Source organism: Meleagris gallopavo, chromosome 1, assembly GCF_905368555.1.
Source record: "Meleagris gallopavo chromosome 1, MGAL_WU_HG_1.1, whole genome shotgun sequence".
Classification (NCBI taxonomy): domain Eukaryota; kingdom Metazoa; phylum Chordata; class Aves; order Galliformes; family Phasianidae; genus Meleagris; species Meleagris gallopavo.
The window spans coordinates 117,490,543-117,508,143 of NC_139404.1; the positions used below are offsets into that span (position 1 = coordinate 117,490,543).

At 38.5% G+C, this 17,601-nt stretch overlaps 1 long non-coding RNA gene across 3 annotated transcripts in view; it reads right to left on the reverse strand.

Moving 5' to 3' along the window:
• LOC146545588 (uncharacterized) overlaps positions 1-17,601 on the reverse strand; it is a 114,744-nt gene that overhangs the window by 57,594 nt on the left and 39,549 nt on the right. Inside the window, exon 5 of one of the 3 annotated variants that reach the window (XR_014881253.1) lies at positions 15,219-15,429. The exons of the other annotated variants lie outside the window; for them this stretch is intronic. This is a non-coding gene — a long non-coding RNA (uncharacterized LOC146545588). Of the gene's footprint in view, positions 1-15,218; positions 15,430-17,601 lie in introns of those variants that run through there. 3 annotated transcript variants of the gene reach the window in all.

Here is a 17,601-nt window from a genome sequence, read left to right on the forward strand (position 1 = left end):
CAATACTTAAGTCACAATTTGGAACTCTGCTTTATTATGAATGAGGTAGCATTCAATTAGAAATCTGCACATCTATGCCTACCTCTGAATTGTCATAAAAACATATATACATAGAAGATATTTTGTGCAGTTTTATCTGTGTCTTTGATGGACAGAAGGATATAAGTGAAGGCAACAAGGAATGCAACTTATTTTATTTCAGTTTGTCTTTGACATTGAATAAGCTAAATTCATCATCTCTATCAGTATTAATAATTAAAGTGCCTGAGCTCACAGTGTGCGTAGTAGTCCTGAGATATTTTCTTTCCTGCTTTGTTTAAGACTATAAACACATTTTGTAAAATATATTAGGATTGCATTTCCTTATTTTTGTTCACTTCTCTCCAAAGGATTTGACCCATTCCAGCAACATAAAATGCTTTGGATTGCTTTTGACAAAATGTGATGGTGTATCATGGTTCTTCAATAAGGAGAGGATCCTAAACAGTCCCATTTGCAGCTAAAATGTAACTTCAGACTTGCACAAACTTTTGGCAGGTAGACAGGTGTGGGTTCAATTACCTTAAGGGCTTACAGCACTCTCCCAGGTCTTTTGTAACACGGGAGACAGGCACACAAACTGTAAGTGTCTTTCAGTTTCTCTATTATCATTTTCTATACTCCTCTGCAAGTACCCATAAATCATCTCCTTCACTGTCGAGCTCCTTTTCACAGTCTGAATCAAAATTTCAGTCTGCCACTGAAATCTCTGAACTTAATGGCCTAAAAGCTAGCCCCTGCTTTTCCACATGCCACTGTCTCTTGCAGACGGTGTTTCTGTTGCAGTGACAACATCACCACTCCTCTTGGCATCTGACTAAACATCCCTTTCATACTACCCTAACATCCTAATCTACTTTTCCTTGTCTTTCTCAGTAAAGTTTCATCTGTTGTCCTCCACTTTAAAACAAAGTTCAGTTGTATCCCATTCTGATCACTGCAATTTTCTCCTCTATTTCTTCTAATTTCCTTGACACGCACCTCTCCATTCCATAGAGGTTCATCCTTCCAAACTGATCTGACTGTTTACATCTCAGATATACCTGTCTTCAACTTTCAAGAATACCTTCACATCAAACTTTAACCGCTCACCCTCCTGTCTGCACCTCTCTGCCTAACTGTACATTGAAGAAGGGTAGAATTTCAGCCCTGGTACAAGAGGGTTGAAAATCAGCCACCTCTGGTGGGAGGCCACTGACATTCATGTGTTTGTCATGAGGCACGTTATATTGATTCATATATACCTTAGTAATGTAACTTAGCTCATAAGCGTCTGCATCTGTCCATATAGGCACATGCTTAGTTTTACACCACTGCTGCCTCTCTCAGTCAGATATGTCCTGACAGAAACATTTATCCATCTGAGTGACTCTAGCAGACACGGGCTAAGAGAGAAGTTTAAATATACCCATCATGGTGCAGAATGAGTAATAGGACAGCTTATGCTTCATTTGTCAGTCAGATTTCTGGAAATCCTGTCTGCTCCAGAAAGTTAGACGTGAATCCAGCTGCAGTAGGTGGAGCTTCAGTTTACATACCAGCAACTAGCATCACAAGGATTTAGTAGGTGTAAATGTGATCATATAGAAGTGTCACACAAGTTCCTCTTTGTTACTAACAAATGTTCACCTTTTGCTCAAAGTGATTTCATTGAATTGCCATCCGTGAGGAACTAAAGCTAGCTTTCCCCCAAGGAGTAGTGATTCAGTGTGCTTTAGAAAACAGTGTGAAGCCTAAAATAAATATTAGACAATACACTCTGTTCCTGTGAAATACATAAAGCAATATTACTCCTCAAAGTGATGCTATCCCATCTCAGCATGGAACTCAATACTCCTGCTGATCTGTTTCATCTGGTGAAGGTTTATCCGTTTTTTAGGCTCTGTTACACGAATTTGCAATGGGAATGGGTAGTTTTCCTTTGTCCTCTAACAGAATCATTTTTTGTGGCCTTTTACAATCAGCCATGTATCTTCAGGATTGGAAGAACATTAGCAATATTTTGGAAAAGAAACAATTTATTTTACATTTGTTTCCACAAATGTAAAATAGTGGAGAGGAGAGGAGAGGAGAGGAGAGGAGAGGAGAGGAGAGGAGAGGAGAGGAGAGGAGAGGAGAGGAGAGGAGAGGAGAGGAGAGGAGAGGAGAGGAGAGGAAGGAGAGGAGAGGAGAGGAGAGGAGAGGAGAGGAGAGGAGAGGAGAGGAGAGGAGAGGAGAGGAGGAGGAGCATGAAACTGAACATTGAAAGAAGTCCAGCATGTTAAATGAAAATACTTTATTGTTTTGCAAGACAATCAAGAGACAATATCTCATGAAGACCACTGTCAAGTAACGACTTAGTCTTCCTAAATTTGTGACACTTGCCACCCAGAAAACTGTCATGTGTATGTATTTCCAAAGTTTTCTGATCCTTCCTTCTCATGTATTTAGGCATCATCTGTGGGTGATTATGGAAATATGAAGAGCAAAATTTGAAGACCAAAGGAGCAAAGATCTTTTTTTTTCATGTTTCATTATTAATTAGATGCAGAGCATGATATATGTACGTTTAATGAAAAGTGTGTACATAACTGGTTTCTAAACAAGCTGTTTTCCAAACGTATTTATGAGACACTGTTAGGTCATAAAAAGCCCTCTCCAACATCTGGTCTGACACAATCTCACTATGAGTGGTGGTTACTGTTCATAGGTTGAGTGATAGAGTTTTATAACTTCAGGGATTTGAGGAAAGACAAGCTTTTAAATATTGTTTAAACAAGGTATGTTATATAAATGTTATTATGGCATCAAGAAGTAGAACTATTTTTGCCTCCTGTACAGTTTAGTTTTTGTGCAGCAAAACGGTGAGGCAGAGGGGGGACCCACAGAGTCTGGGTCTCCTCCTAGCTCTGCTGTTGACCAACTGAAAAATTCACTCTCCTGCCAAGCATGTGTGGTAGTGTCATTCAGCTACTATCTGAAATGCTCTGAAGTAAATCCACACATCACAGTTATGTGTCGTTCCAGGCCTGCCCTGTCTTTAGCTTGAAGAGAACCGAGCTTGCCCTGCATATTTCTTAACAGATCAGTTTAGCTGCAAATAGTGGACAATTATGCTTTTCCCATCAGTCAGCCACAGGCATACAAATTTTGCCATGTTCTCCTCATGAATCTAATTTGTAAACGTAAAGTAATATTCCTGTAATCTGATTGCAAAAGTTACTTGTCCAGAGATAGCAGTTACTGGTTTGCAGGCAGCTATCAGAACATGAAAAAAAAAAAAAAAAATAGCATGTACTTTGCCTCTGTAGCCCATCATTCACTTTACCTCTCCTCTCTGCTGATTCAGCTACTCAAATGGAAAAATTAAAAGTGCAGTTCACATAGACTTTAAATAATTGAAAATAATTTCCCTGAATAAGGCAGCATGTCATCTTTCTAACCACAAGCAAAGCGCAAAAACATTTGAATTGGAATTCTTGATATAGCCATTATGGCTATTTATAGCCATTGCTAAAAAGTTCTATGGGTCAGGTATTTTAGTTATCTTTTAAATATAGCATGGGAAAACAGACTATATCTTTTTTCTCTTTTTGAAGCTCTTAGCCCACTGCATTACTTCTTACTTATACAGTACATACAGGTGAACTTCTTCATTTTAAACACGTTAAATTGAAAAATATTGGCTTCAGGTTGCACACTTTCCTAACACCAGGAGCTGTCATTACCAACAAGTACCCTTGATTTTAAAGGCAGCAGTAGCTCAAACATCTGGATGTTTACATATCCATGCATAAAGGTCATGTGAGACGTTCTGCTGTACCTTTAGGTTTCCAAATGAGAAATGACAGCAAGAGTCCTCAAGTGTACAAGATGACCACAAAATACTTAACCAAGTTAACCAACCAACAACAACAACATTCAACTGTGGTCCATAACACATAAGGCATTTGAAGTAAAAACGGAAAAGTTTATCAAGACAGTTCTAAAAAGGTACAGATCTTTCCTTTTCTTTTACAGATCTGTATCAAACGCTGTCCAGCCCAGTTCGAGAAAGAGTTACAGAGCTTTAATACTACAAGTATATGCAAGGGTATAGAAGGACTGAAGAATATGATGAGATAGATGTAAGAAATAAATCATGTATTTATTTCAGAAAAATGAAAGTGGAGAGATATAATTGCTGTTTATTAAGGCATATGGCAGAGGAGAGAGAAGGCCTGTAGAAACATAAAAAACCTGAGCTTGAGAATATTTTTTGACATATTAGCACAAGAAAAAAACTGATGGAAATTAGAAACAGGATTCTAATGCCAAAGACTTTTGAATAACCCTCCAGTAATAGCAAAAGAGAACTTCTCCTTCTGAATGGAGCCTCTTAGGTGATTAAGGAGTCAAGGTAGCTCTCTGTAATCACAAATGACCTAGGAAGTCTCTTCCAGATCTATTTTCCTCGTGGCTACACCTGAATTCCAGAACTGCCCTAGATGAGTAACCGCATAAAGGCTGAAATATCTCATGAAGTACTAGATGAAATATATCTATAGCAATTCATCTTCTTCCTAGGCCAGTAGCTGTTCTATTCTTAGCATGAACAGATTTTTAATTTGGGGCTGCAAGTGTTTCAACTAGCTAGATAGCTTCTAACTACCTCCAAGTGCCAGCAACAGCTCAGTTTAACCAGAGTGAGAGAATGGGAATACATACTTGCAGCCAGTAATCCCAGCCAATTCCCACCACCCTGCCTTGGAGATGAGCATCTGACAACAACAACAACAAAAAAAAAAACGAGTGAACAGGCATGCACAAGCCAAAAGAAGTAGGCACTTTCAAAAAGCTTGAGAAGTACCACTCTGGAAAGATAGATTGAAACAAGATGTTAACTGACTCATCTTTACCACTTGAATGTCTAGTGACATAAATCCCAATACCTTCCACCATAAGCAAACTGTCGGGGGAAATTGGCTTTGTTCCTTGTTAAATAGTACAATGGAAGAATTATTTTAGAGACTTTCAGCATATTTGTGTTTCAGCTTGCAGCACTGATAACAGCACAGTTTCTGGTATTACTTAAATCAAGTTGAGCAAGAAATAACTTTTGTTCCATGCTCAGTTCCCTTATAGCTTAGAGTTACATTCCCAAACACTCCATTCAAAGATAAATTAATAAATGGTGACCTAATATGATAGATGTGCTGTGCCCATACCTTTTCTCCTCTTATCTAGCAACATTTTTTAATGTTAGTCATTTTTTGACAGCAGTATTCTCTAACAGTTCTGCTCTTCACACAGCGCACCACGGCTGATCTCATTGTCAAGCTACATTTATTCTGGTATATATCTGTGTGTGGTTTAACCATAGGTTTATTGAAGTGAAGCATGGTCATTATCTCTTATTGTCCTTGACTGCATATCATCTCACATAGAGCTCTACTATTATCCTTGATATGAGTATATCTGAATAGATTCATTTTAAAGATTAATTCAAAATATCAGATAATATTTTCTCTAACGGCTCAAGACTGATCTGCAATTTTTCAGGAAAGTTATTTGCATCATTATATAGCACATTTAATAGCTGAGATCCGTAAAGTCTGCAATCAAGATATTCCAACATGTTAATATCTGGCTGCCTTTTACTGATAATTTTCTTCTCCACTATTCATGCCTTTTTGCATGAAACATCTATTCATTTTTAGTGAGTTAATTCACTCAATTTCTATTGTTACAGCTACTAGTGGGTCTTTCACTGGTCTAATACAGAATGGTGTAGTTTTTCCAAACACCAACTTCATTTTATTTCCATAAATGTGAAATTCTTAATTATGTATTTGCTGTAACATTATACTAAAGTAAATAAATCAGATTTGACAAGAGGGAGATGACAGTCATAAGCCATGCCATCTGGGAACAGTGGGATTTGTTTACAGTTTCACTTCTCACTCCAAATCCTACAGTGTCCTAGCATGTAAAGATCTGCTAAGGAGCAGTACCATAAGCTAAAATATGTTGGATATCTTTCTATAGCCAGCAGAATTAGGCGATGCTGCAGTGGTGCTTGGAAAAGGACAGTCAATTTGCAAGACCTCAGAGGGCCCACAACTGGACTTGTCACAGTTTGCATTGACTCTACATCCCTTTAATGTGACAGAAATGTCAAATGAAGAGTCAAAAATTTTTTGTTTCAGAACTACTGAAAAACTACTCAAGAACTGAAAAATGTATTGCTGCAAAAAGCAGCTCAGACTTGACTTCAGTTTATGCATGTTTTGTCAAGAAAGAAGCAAAGAATGTTCATAAGAAGGAAGACCACGTCAAGGAGCCACAACACAAGAGATAGGGTTCGAATCCAGAATGTGTACACATTCCTCGTACTGGGCAAATCATTTGACTTCTCTACATATAACAGATACGATAATGTCTCCTGGGGTGCAGACAGCTTTTGAAAGCAGATTTTGTCTTTCTTCTTTTGTATATGCAAAGAATTGAAAAACAGGTTGGGGCTTTGGTTATGGCATCTACACACTCGTAGAAGAAGACAATGTTTCTATAGAATATGCTTTGAAAGGAAATCCTATAGTAATTGCTTTCTTTTTTTTTTTTTTTTATCTGTTACTCCATTCTTTCCCTTATCTAAGCTTGGAACTTCGAGCTACAAAGAAATATATAAACATCCTTTGAGAGTCCTTGAAAAGCCTCTCATTTAATTTCTTAATTTGGTATGGTCTTGGAAGTTGGGTGCTTTGCACAAAAGTAAAAATTTAATGTTTCATAAGCCACCCACAACAGGTAACAGAAGTTAAATTACTACTATTCATGCTACTGAAAATCTTGACAGTCAAATCAACCAGAATTAAACAAACAAACAAAAAGGACAAAAACAAATCAATCAAAAGCTAAACAGAACACATCAAATTTGCATTGCACCCTCCAGATCACAAAACTCAGAAACTAGTTCCAACTGAGTGCCAAAGTGGAAGCTCCTTCTACTGGAAAATGCCCTGCCCAATTCCCACTCACACCCAGAAGCCAACTGACTGAGACAGCAGAAGGAGAGGACGCAGAGCTGATGCCCAGATCACATGGACTTTATATCTTGGCTGTTTGCTTTTGAATGGGAAAAGCATTTTCCTCAGTGGAAAATAGAAATAACGTTGCCACTACACATTTCAAATAAGGAAGGGATAAGTTCAGAGGGCCTCAGAATTGATCCAAGGGATGGAACACTCCTCTTACGAGGTCAGTCTGAGAGCTGGGTCTGTTAAGCCTGGAGAAGAGAAGGCTCTGGGGAAACTTGGTAGCGGCCTTCCAGTATAAGGGAGACTATAAGAAAGAAGGGGACAGACTCTTCAGCAGGGTCTGTTGTGATAAGTCAAGGGTATATATTTTCAAACTAAAAGAGAGGAGATGTAGATTGGATATAAGGAAGAAGTTTTTTACAAGAAGGGTGGGTGAGGTACTGGCATAGGCTGCCCAGAGAGGTGGTGGGTGCCGCATTCCTGGAGATGTGCAAGATCAGGCTGAATGGGGCTTTGAGCACCCTGATCTAGTGTAGATGTCCTTGTTCATTGCAGGAGATTAGGATTAGATGACCTTTAACGATTCCTTTCAACTCAAATGGTTCTATGATTCTATGAGAGTTCGCTGCCCCAAGGAAAATGAACAAAATTCTCATGGAGCTATTAGGTTGCATTAAGCCAAGCTGTGTTTTTCCTCCTCACAATAAGATGCACACCCTCACTTACTCACTTTCATATGGACTACATGGCTCTGCAATTCCTGAATGCTGTTTTTATGTAATTAGAAAAACCTCTGAGATGTAAGCGATTTTCAGCTCTCTTGTGTGCACAGTGTGGAGAGAATAGTGTGTTAATTGATTTAACTAAGCCTGTGTTCAGAACTCAACAGGAAAGTAAAATCTTGCTTTGAGAAATAATGTTAATGTATGGATTAATACTGGGATGAGAAGTTATTCATTCAGCAAATTATTACTGGAATGTCACACAAACCTGGCTCACATTGTCAAAATCAGAACCTTCAGCAAGATATAGTCCGCACCTTCTCTCCCATGTAGTCATCTGGGCAGGTGGCCTGATCTTCAAAGCTGCTGAGAACCCACAACATCCACTGACTGCCATATCAAAAAATCAAATTCTCTCAAGGCATGGATGAGAGCTTTTCATCTCTGAAAATCAATACATTTGAGTAAAAGGTAGCAATTTCATGCTCTTTTTTGGGAGGTTCTGTTGCCAGTATGCTTTGGAGTTCCCATTTCAGAGATGGCAACAGCTTTACCAATTTCATGTGGACAAAGAGTTTCTTACTTAAGAAAGCACTAACCAAATGCTAGATGTTACTAATTTCCCATTACTTCTGCAGTGAACATGTTTCTGATAGCAGCTGGCTTCTGAATGTACCAAGTGAGTTTGGCTTCAGTGGCTGCTCTGAGGGCAGTCCACAGCCAGATACTGATGTCAGCTGGCAGAACGACTCTGTAGTCCAGGGACTTTGCAGAGCTCCACCACATGAAAAGACAGCTTGGAAACACAGAAGTTCTCATGCATGCTAAACCAATGGAACAGGCAGTGATGACAGTAGTCTGCAAGGGTTAGCGTTGGGTGGAAGGCACTAAATGAAAATATGCTTCAAAACTGCCCCTGGTTTCCTACTGTTTGGAAGAGTCATGATTTCCAGAAGCTGTTCCCCTATTCTGGAGGTGTTTCATGGGACCTTTGTGTGCATAACACCAAAAAAATCTCAGAGCTGTTGTGGCCATACTGACAGATTCATCTCCCACTGGCAATTGTGCTTCTGTCCATTATTTGCTCTGCAGATTCATCCTGGTGCATCACAGATGTTTAGTGTTGGCTACTGCATCCAGGAGGGCATATGGCCTATGTATGGACCACAGAAATGTCTTATAAGGTCTGCAAGGACAAGAGGGAGATGTGTTGCCAAACTTGATGTTTGCTGCTCCAGCAATCTCAATTTCTCTGCTATATACTACCTTCAAGCATTTGCTTTTAGAGCTGAAGGCAGTGAAACTGGAGTTATGTGAGAGGCAGAATTTTTGGTTGTATCAAAACTACATTCAGTGTAGAATCTCATAAGTTGTTATAGATTTTTTTTTTTTAATAAGTCCTATACATAGTTTGGGAATTATAGTTTGACAGCATTTTAGATCCTTCTGACTCACAGCTGCCACCCATAACCCCAGGAGAGTTCATTTGTTGGGTACAGGACATTTAACAATTAAAGTAATCTCCATGGGAGATCTCTTCAAAGGAAATGAGATGGGGTCAGAAAAGTTCAGCTCTTGTCAATAGTGGCTGATTTTCGTCAGGCAAGAATATTTATCTCCCAGTCTCTTATCACAACTGTTAAATTGCAGTTTGATACTGCTCAGGTTGTCTAAGGTGATTTCAGTTCAGGGATGTTCAGAAGAGTTTGATGCAAGGACAAACGTTATTGAAATTGATACAAATTGATTAAGAAATTCAGGTTTTCTGTGCAAGTGAAAAAGATTACACTTAATATAAAAGAGCAGAGGCTTAGGGCTTAATAATATTACTTAGATTCTCTTTTAATTTTCTTTATGTTTTCCCTACGCATTTTTATTTTATTCTGTATGTTTTTTTTCTTTTTTAGAGGTAGTTCATGATAAAGTCAAAATATTAATGTACAGCCTTTATGCTTACACTGCACCTATTATTTGAAAAAAAAAAGGAACTGAAATGAAGCTGTTCTAGATGCAGATTTTTAAACACGGATTAGAACAGCTATAGTTAGTGCAGATTCTTTCACTCAGAAAGTGAAAATCTGCAAAAAAGGATCAACATTTCTTTCAAGTGCTATTTGGCCAGCAGGGAGAGGGAGATGATTGTCCCCCTTTATTTGACTCTTGTGAGGCCCCATCTGGAGTACTGCATCCAAGCCTGGGACCCCCAATATAAGAAAGATGTGGAACTCCCGGAATGAGTACAGAGGAGGTCCACTAAGATGATCAGAGGGCTGGAGCACCTCTCCTATTAAGAAAGGTTGAGGGAAGTGGGCTTGTATAGCTTAGAGAAGAGAAGGCTCCAGGGAGACCTCATTGTGGCCTTCCAGTACTTGAAGGGAACGTATAAACAGGAGGTCTGGACATTCTGGTCTAGTGGTTGGCAACCCTGCACATAGCGGGGGGGTTGAAACTGGATGATCATTGTGGTCCTTTTCAACCCAAGGCATTCTGTGATGATTCTACGAAATAATATTGCTGTGTGTGTGTGTAGTTGAAAATGACAGGCAAAAGTAGTTTCCAAACTGTGGCTGATTTTCACAGGTAGCTGTTCCAATTCAATCATCGTGTTTTCCTTTAAGCTAACATGCTAAGGGGATTGCATGCTCTGATCTTTACATGGTCTTACTTTATGATTATGCATGTCCCACTCTTGTTACTGGAAAGAAGCACTGTTAATGGACTCTTTCAGTGTTCCACGCACTAGAGAGACGGCCAAGCTAGCTGAAGTGAATATAGAGTAACAGAAGTTGTCTAGATGTGATCGTAGGCTTCCTACCTGGTGGTCCAATGGTGCTTCTTGAGACATAGACTGTAGTCCAATAAATGATAGGAATTGCTTTATTTTTTAAAAAAATAAATGTACATTTCTCTACAAAACAATAAGAGAAAATAAAATTAATGATTTCTCTATAAATTCTTATTGATTATAAATCAAGAATTGCAACAATAAAATGAGCTGCTTTAGCACAAGGTCAGCCACAGGATTTCTCATGTTAAACGAGGTTGAAAAACACTATTCAATTCTACACTGTTGAAAATTGTTTCCACCCTATATTTTCCCAGAAGGAAATGAATTTTTAGGCTTCATTCTGTGAGAGATACCCATGGATAACTGAAAACACCTCTACGTACAATTTATAACAAGGAAGAGCACTATTTGGAAAACTTGGTGGTTTTATTTTTATGTTAAGGATGACACAGAGCTAAACGCAGAGTGGCAGTTTGGAGCAGGAGCAGCTACCACTTTGTGAACCATTTCTTGCTGTCCTTAGTCTTCTTATCATACTCCACTGAGCTGTCAGTTCCTGCAGCACTGAACTGTCATTTCCAGGACCTCTGATTTGGTGGAAGAGTACCCCACTCCTTGAAGAATAGGATTTCTGCCAATAGTTCATAAAGGGCTGCAGAAAATCACTGCTTACTTCAAACAAATCTGCTGCTAGGGCTTTTTTCCCTAGCTATTTTTTAATGGTGCATGTGACTGGTGGGGAAACAAAGCTGACTTACATTTGCAGATAGCATTATTGCTGCTGAATATCAGGGATCCCCAAGGCTCTGGCACTGCTCTTGGTGAAGCAGTAGGCTTTTCTGAATGGCTAGCATTTTTTCTGCCATTAATTCTCATTCAGCTTTTTCTGCCTGTTTTTTTTCCTTTGCTCATCTAGTAACCTAAACTAACATTATTTACCTCCCTCAGGTCTTTTTGATTTCAGATTTTTCCCTGCGATTTGTCATCTGTGTCAAGAGAAAAACTGAAATGAATTTACAGCATTGCCAATGCAAAAGTTGTTCACTTAAAAATAAAAGATCTAGCTTCCCAATTCATTGACAGTTTTATAGAAATTTGTTTTACGAGGAGGTTACTTGCAACACTTTTGGCTGTATTACTCTCCCTTTGCATCTTTCTCTCAATTTTAATCTGAATATGTCTTTTGGTGCCACATCATGCAATTAGTGCAGCCCATTGCAGAAAGCATCACAAATTATATCCAGAATATGGTGACATTTAGGCACATTTGCACAGATTCTGCAAAAGGATCAGAGATAAACAAGTCTCTGTTTTTCATTTTGAGCCAGTAAATGACGTCTCTATTTATCTGTTGTCAAATTGCAATGGCAAAATGCTGTTCCCCTAAATGTAAACCTCAAGTAATGAACTCTAGGTGACTGGAACATAAGTTTTTCTGTGGTGGATCTGACTGTTCTGCCATTGTCTGTAGTATCCTGTCACTGCCAGTGACCAGCAGCCTTCCAATCTGTATTAGAAAGGCAAAGTAGAAGAGGGAGGTGGGTTACTTTAATGTAACTTTTGGAAATAATTTTAAAGTATTATTATAATAATAAGAGCTTCTAAAGATAATTTTTTTTCCCCACTTATTAAAATTCAAATGCATCAAAACTTTTCTTTTTGTCCATATTTATGCCATTAGCCTTACACTCATTCTGGAATGATTGATATAGTATTGTTGTATACATGTTTAGTTAGAGGTTATGGGAAGGTAAATGCAAAGAAATAGTGCTAGGCACAATTATTCCTACATTCGTATGCAAGTAAAACGATCAGGCTACAAGTACCAGAGGTAACAGAAAGATACAGTCCAAGTGAAGTGTTTGACTGAGACTACTGTAAGCTATGAGTCTATTGCTCACCATAGCTGATAATTGGCCTAGGTCTTTTAGGCTGTTCAAATTTGGCTAATAAATTGCATTGTCTCTGTCCTTGCTCTGTTCAGGCCTTCAGTTCTTTTTTCAGAAAAGAGGTGTCAGTTCTTTTTTCAGGCTCTGCATAGTCTGACTGGCATTGGCACAATCTTTGGTCCAGATGCCACTAGATCATGCAAATCCACAGTTATGGGCTTTTTTTTTCATCTTTTGTCTGGAGGTTCAATGTGTTTCCCCTATCCAGTCTGACTAGCTTTAAAAGTCCTCAGTGAGAGGCCTAAAGAAAGCCTTTGCTCAAGATCCTGGCAATGGCATGGGTAGCCTGCAGCATGATGTTTACGGTCATACCTGCAGAGGAAGACATGAGTTAACAACCGGAAGTGAGTGACAGGAAGAGGTTCTGGAGGGCATAGAACCTCCGCAGAGTAGCTACCTCTTAGTGTAAGTATCAGTCTCCATCTCCTAATCTATTCACGACTATTACATGACTGAAGGCAGCTGCCCTATCTTCATGAACTCCCTAGAGAGCTTCTAACCTCAGCAGAGTACTGTGTTGATATTGCAGAATAAATAAATTTTATTACAATTTGCATAACTTTTTAGTTCATATGTAAATATTTTAGTGTACTTTGCAAAAGTATCAAATTATTTCCTAATCAGTTAACACTGCCTTAAACTGAGGAGCCCATGATACATAATGTCAATCTAATAAATACCATAATATTCTGTGCTGTGACCCAGAAGTTTTCTACTTTATCCTGTACTCCTGTGTCTTGTGATGTTCTGGGCAGAATGTCAGTTTGGAATAAAAACATAGCATAATTATATGAAAATTGGAAGAGGTGATGTCTCCAGGGGTATTAAACAGCCTTCTACTGCTGAAAAAGGAAGCAAGTAAGCTAAAAAAAAAAAAAAGTCCTCAATGTCTGAAACTGTAGCATCAGAAGTTGCATAGAATGGAAGTATTTCTATTTGCAGCCACATTGCCAAGCATAACAAAATATTTAATCTAGAAGATGTTTTGACTCAATAACAAAAGGTGAAAAAATGATCCTGGATAAAATGAAATAGATAAACCTTCTAGCCATTAGTGGTGAGGCTCTGGAGCAACTCTCAAGCACTGAAGAAGGGGAAGAAAGGATGTGAGCAGATCTGAGCAGAGTGCTACTGCCATTTGGTGAATACTGTAAGGTGCGGACAGTGGATTAGGAAGGAACAGGTCCCTGAATCAGGGATTGGATTCCCAAGCTGTCTTCTGTATTCTCATATGTTTTTCTTGTCCTGACCCTTTCCCAGTCAGCATAATAGCAATGACCAACCTTACTAATATTTAACAGGGATTTACACAAGATACTGCATTACGAACTAGCCTCCATCTCAGCCTGAGGCATCCAGTGCTGTAACAATCTAATGTCAAGATGCTTTGATAACCCCTGTTTAATGTCTGACCCAGAATCCAGATGGTCAATTCTGATTTTTAATAAACACGGGGATAAAAACAGTTTTTTTCTATCTATTTACCCAGCTTTGCTACTAGGCAAGGACTGCAGGCATATGTGGCCAAGAACAGGCTTTATGTCTGACATTTTTTGTGTTACAGTGTGGCATTCTGAAACCTGCCATTCAGATCCTGTAGAAATGAAAAATGATTCAAATCTGGCTGCCCTGGATATACAAAGCACAAGTAAATATGCCCATACTTGGATGGGATGTCAGCAGTTCCTATAAAAAATCAGGTGGTGAAAAGCTTCAGTGTTTAATAGGATTTCATAGATTCTTGTGTTTCTGAAATTTTTTTTTTCAGCTGTGAAGGAAAAAAAGATGTCTGTATCCCCAGTGTTTGCTCACAAAATTTCAAATTCAAGTGCCACCCATTACAAGTAAGTTTTGCGTAAGTTAGGGAGACTCAGTGGTCTCCATTAAGGCATTGAAATTCTGCAATTTCAGATAAAGAACAAGACTTTTATCAACTAAGTAAAACTCAGTATTCAACAATAGTGCTTTTTTTCCCCTTTGGAACCATAATATAATATGCCTACTGGGTCTAAAAAAAATGGATTATTTTAGCTCCAAATTGCCACTTGCCTCCTACTCAGTATTCTGTCACTTGGGATTATTTCTGCCTTATCCTTGAAATCTTTTCCTGTACATAACAAGCAAGCTGAAACTCATTACCAAACTCCAGTCCTTGCATTACTTTCTTCTCTTACGTGAAAACAAAACAAAGTGAAAGTAACTCCCCTTTTAAGTTTGTTTCTCTGTGTATCTAACTCCTCAATGTGAGCTATCAGAATTTTCAGTTGATAGTTTATTATTTAGATTTCTGCCTCTTGTCTTTTACAAAAATGAAGTATAAGCTATCTGTGCTGAAAGGTTAAAACTTTTCAAATGAATTTGTAGTATAGTATTAGCCTGGTATACTGCTTATACTCCATATTACAAGCCTAGTGGCTTTAGTACCACTTACTGCAAAAAAATTCCAACTTTTTTAATAAGTCTATTTTGGCAACACTCTGGTAAATATTTGTCATTCAAGTAGCGTACCATATGACAATGCCTTTTCTTTTTAATCTCTAGATTGGTGTCTTTATTTAGACTTTTTTTTTCTCATCAAGTTTAAAACTTGGTTTTACCTTTCATCCCTTCCTGAATCTCCAGGGAGAGTTTCTGCAGCTGTCGTTGTGCCATCTCTTCAGATCTGGCACATCAAGTCAAGACTACCTTAATGCTTCCCATACAAGAACAGAGATAGAAGACCTTTACACATCAGCAAAATCTGATTTTATTTCTGGTCTTGACCCTTGTTTTCAAAGGTCCCCACTCAATTCTTCTAGCAGGTCTGTAAACCTAAAAGAGCTGTGGTTCTGAAGAGAAGCTTAGGTGTACATGAAGAATTTCATTTACTGCCAAATGAAGATAAACATTTTCATGAAGAGTTATTTAGTTTGCTCTCAGGTAACACTACTGATCTACAAGAGAACACAGAGCAAGGTTATCTCAGTCTGACATCACAAATAAACATCTTGAAAATTTCAAGTTTTCAAAATTCTAACATTTCTACGTTAGGGAAATATCTTAAAATATCCACACAGCATGCTGCCCTCTCAAATGGTGGGTGAAACAATCTCATAAACTTTAATGTGCTAATCCTCAGAGTGATGCAACCTGGGAGAGAAGAGGAGGAAAAATGAGTTCTATCCCTGCCTTATAGAATTTAAAGACTTAGGCAAAAATAGAAACCATTAGGGAGCTTTTGGGATTTTTTTATGAACTGACAACCCCAATTATTTTGGCATCCTCTGAAAAACCCAGCTTTAAATCATCCTTTTTTTTTCCTTTTTTTTTTTTTTATTTCTCTCCTTTTCATTGCTGGATTCAGAAAATCCAGATTATTATTGTCTTCCTCCTACCATACCCTCCTACTTTTTTGGAGAGACTGTGATTTCTTCTGTCATGGAAGTGCTACATTTTTACGCATTATGTTTTGTTCATGTGCATATATGGAAAGAAGGATCATCTGGGTGAATTCACAACCTGTTTTCTCACCTTTGATGCATTTCTCCCTCTTAAAATTGCTTGTTTGGACTGCTCTCTCTTTCTGTGTGTTTATCACCCAAAGTTAATTTCATACCAATATTTTGTGTCTGTGTGTAAAGTAAAGGTTCTAAAGAAATATGCAGAAGTTTAGCGTAATTTCTAATCAACACACCTGAGGAATCCAAGTCTGAAAGATTCTGTATCTGACTGGGAGAATTGATTTTTTTTTTCTGTTCTCTGGGTTTCAAACAGAAGTCTCCCTTAAGCAGACTTCAAGAGCCAAGATTCCCACTGCAGAAACAGACAACATTTCTGTGATTTATGACCATCTTTCTTCTCAAAGAATGAACGTGGGAGATGAACAATCACCACAGGATGCCAGCTTTCCACAGTCCAAGGCATTGGAGCACTAGCAAAATCCAACTTATGGAAAAATCCTGCATGGTGCAAGAATTGTGAAGATCTGCAGTTGAGTATTTGGAAACTATCAATCAGGGATGAGTCATTCTGGATCAGAACCGGAACCAGAATAGTCACCGCTATTCCTCTTGGTTGTCTCTGCACAGAGCTTCCAGCACTGATTCTAACAGGACCCAATAAACTTGGAATAATATAATAAAGATACCTGGCACAAAAGCACTTGCATGGCTCTGCATGGGACCACTTTTTGTCTGTTGGGACATACTAGCTTTGGCACTACCCAGAAGAGACTTTACTGAAAACCTGACAGGCTACGGTTTATAGTGGCTTCCCAGAATGTTCTTCCTCTTTGCTCTTCACCTCCTCTTGACCTTCCACTGGATAAGCAATTTGTTTAGAGATCAGCATGTTACAGAGCCCTGTCCTAGGACTCATAGGGCAGCGTATGATTTCCTCACAGTACAGATTTCCTCTAAAGGCTGTCAACTTACAGCAGCACTTTAGATATTCCTTTCTAATAACAGATTAAGCAAGACTGATAAAAAGTATTTGACAAATTTGTATAATTTGTGTTGCTTTGCTGAACATTTGTAATGTTATTTTCCTCTTTCCCTGATCAAAATAAAGAGTGAGAAAATTTTCAAGGTGAAATCCTGCTCTTATCTGAAGGCCTCTGCAAAGTTTCCATTGATTTTAGTTGGGCTAAGATCTCTCTCTAATCATTTACTCTTTGGCTGATGTTTTCAAGCAGCAGATCATCACAGGTTCTGGGAGCAATTCCATCTCACAGAGGTGTTATAGCTCCAGACCTACTGCAGTTTGAGAGGATTTTAATTACCAACACTTATACAAAGCAACTAGGGAGCAGCGGTCTATTTTGCAGCCAATTGTGAATAACACAGAAAAATAATAGTTTGTATCTTAAATAAAAATTTAGTTCAAGTTTGACAATGACATAACTGTGTCCAGGTCTGAAGCCCCCAGTACAAGAAAGACAGAGAGCTGTTGGAGAGGGTCCAGAGGAAAGCCACAAGGATGTTCAGGTGTTGGAGCACCTCCCCTACAAAGATAGACTGAGAGAGCTAGGCTTGTTCAGCCTGGAGAAAAGAAGGTTGTGGGGTGACCTCATTACAGTACCTAAAAGGAACCTACAAACAGGAGGGGAATCAACTCTTTGAAAGGGT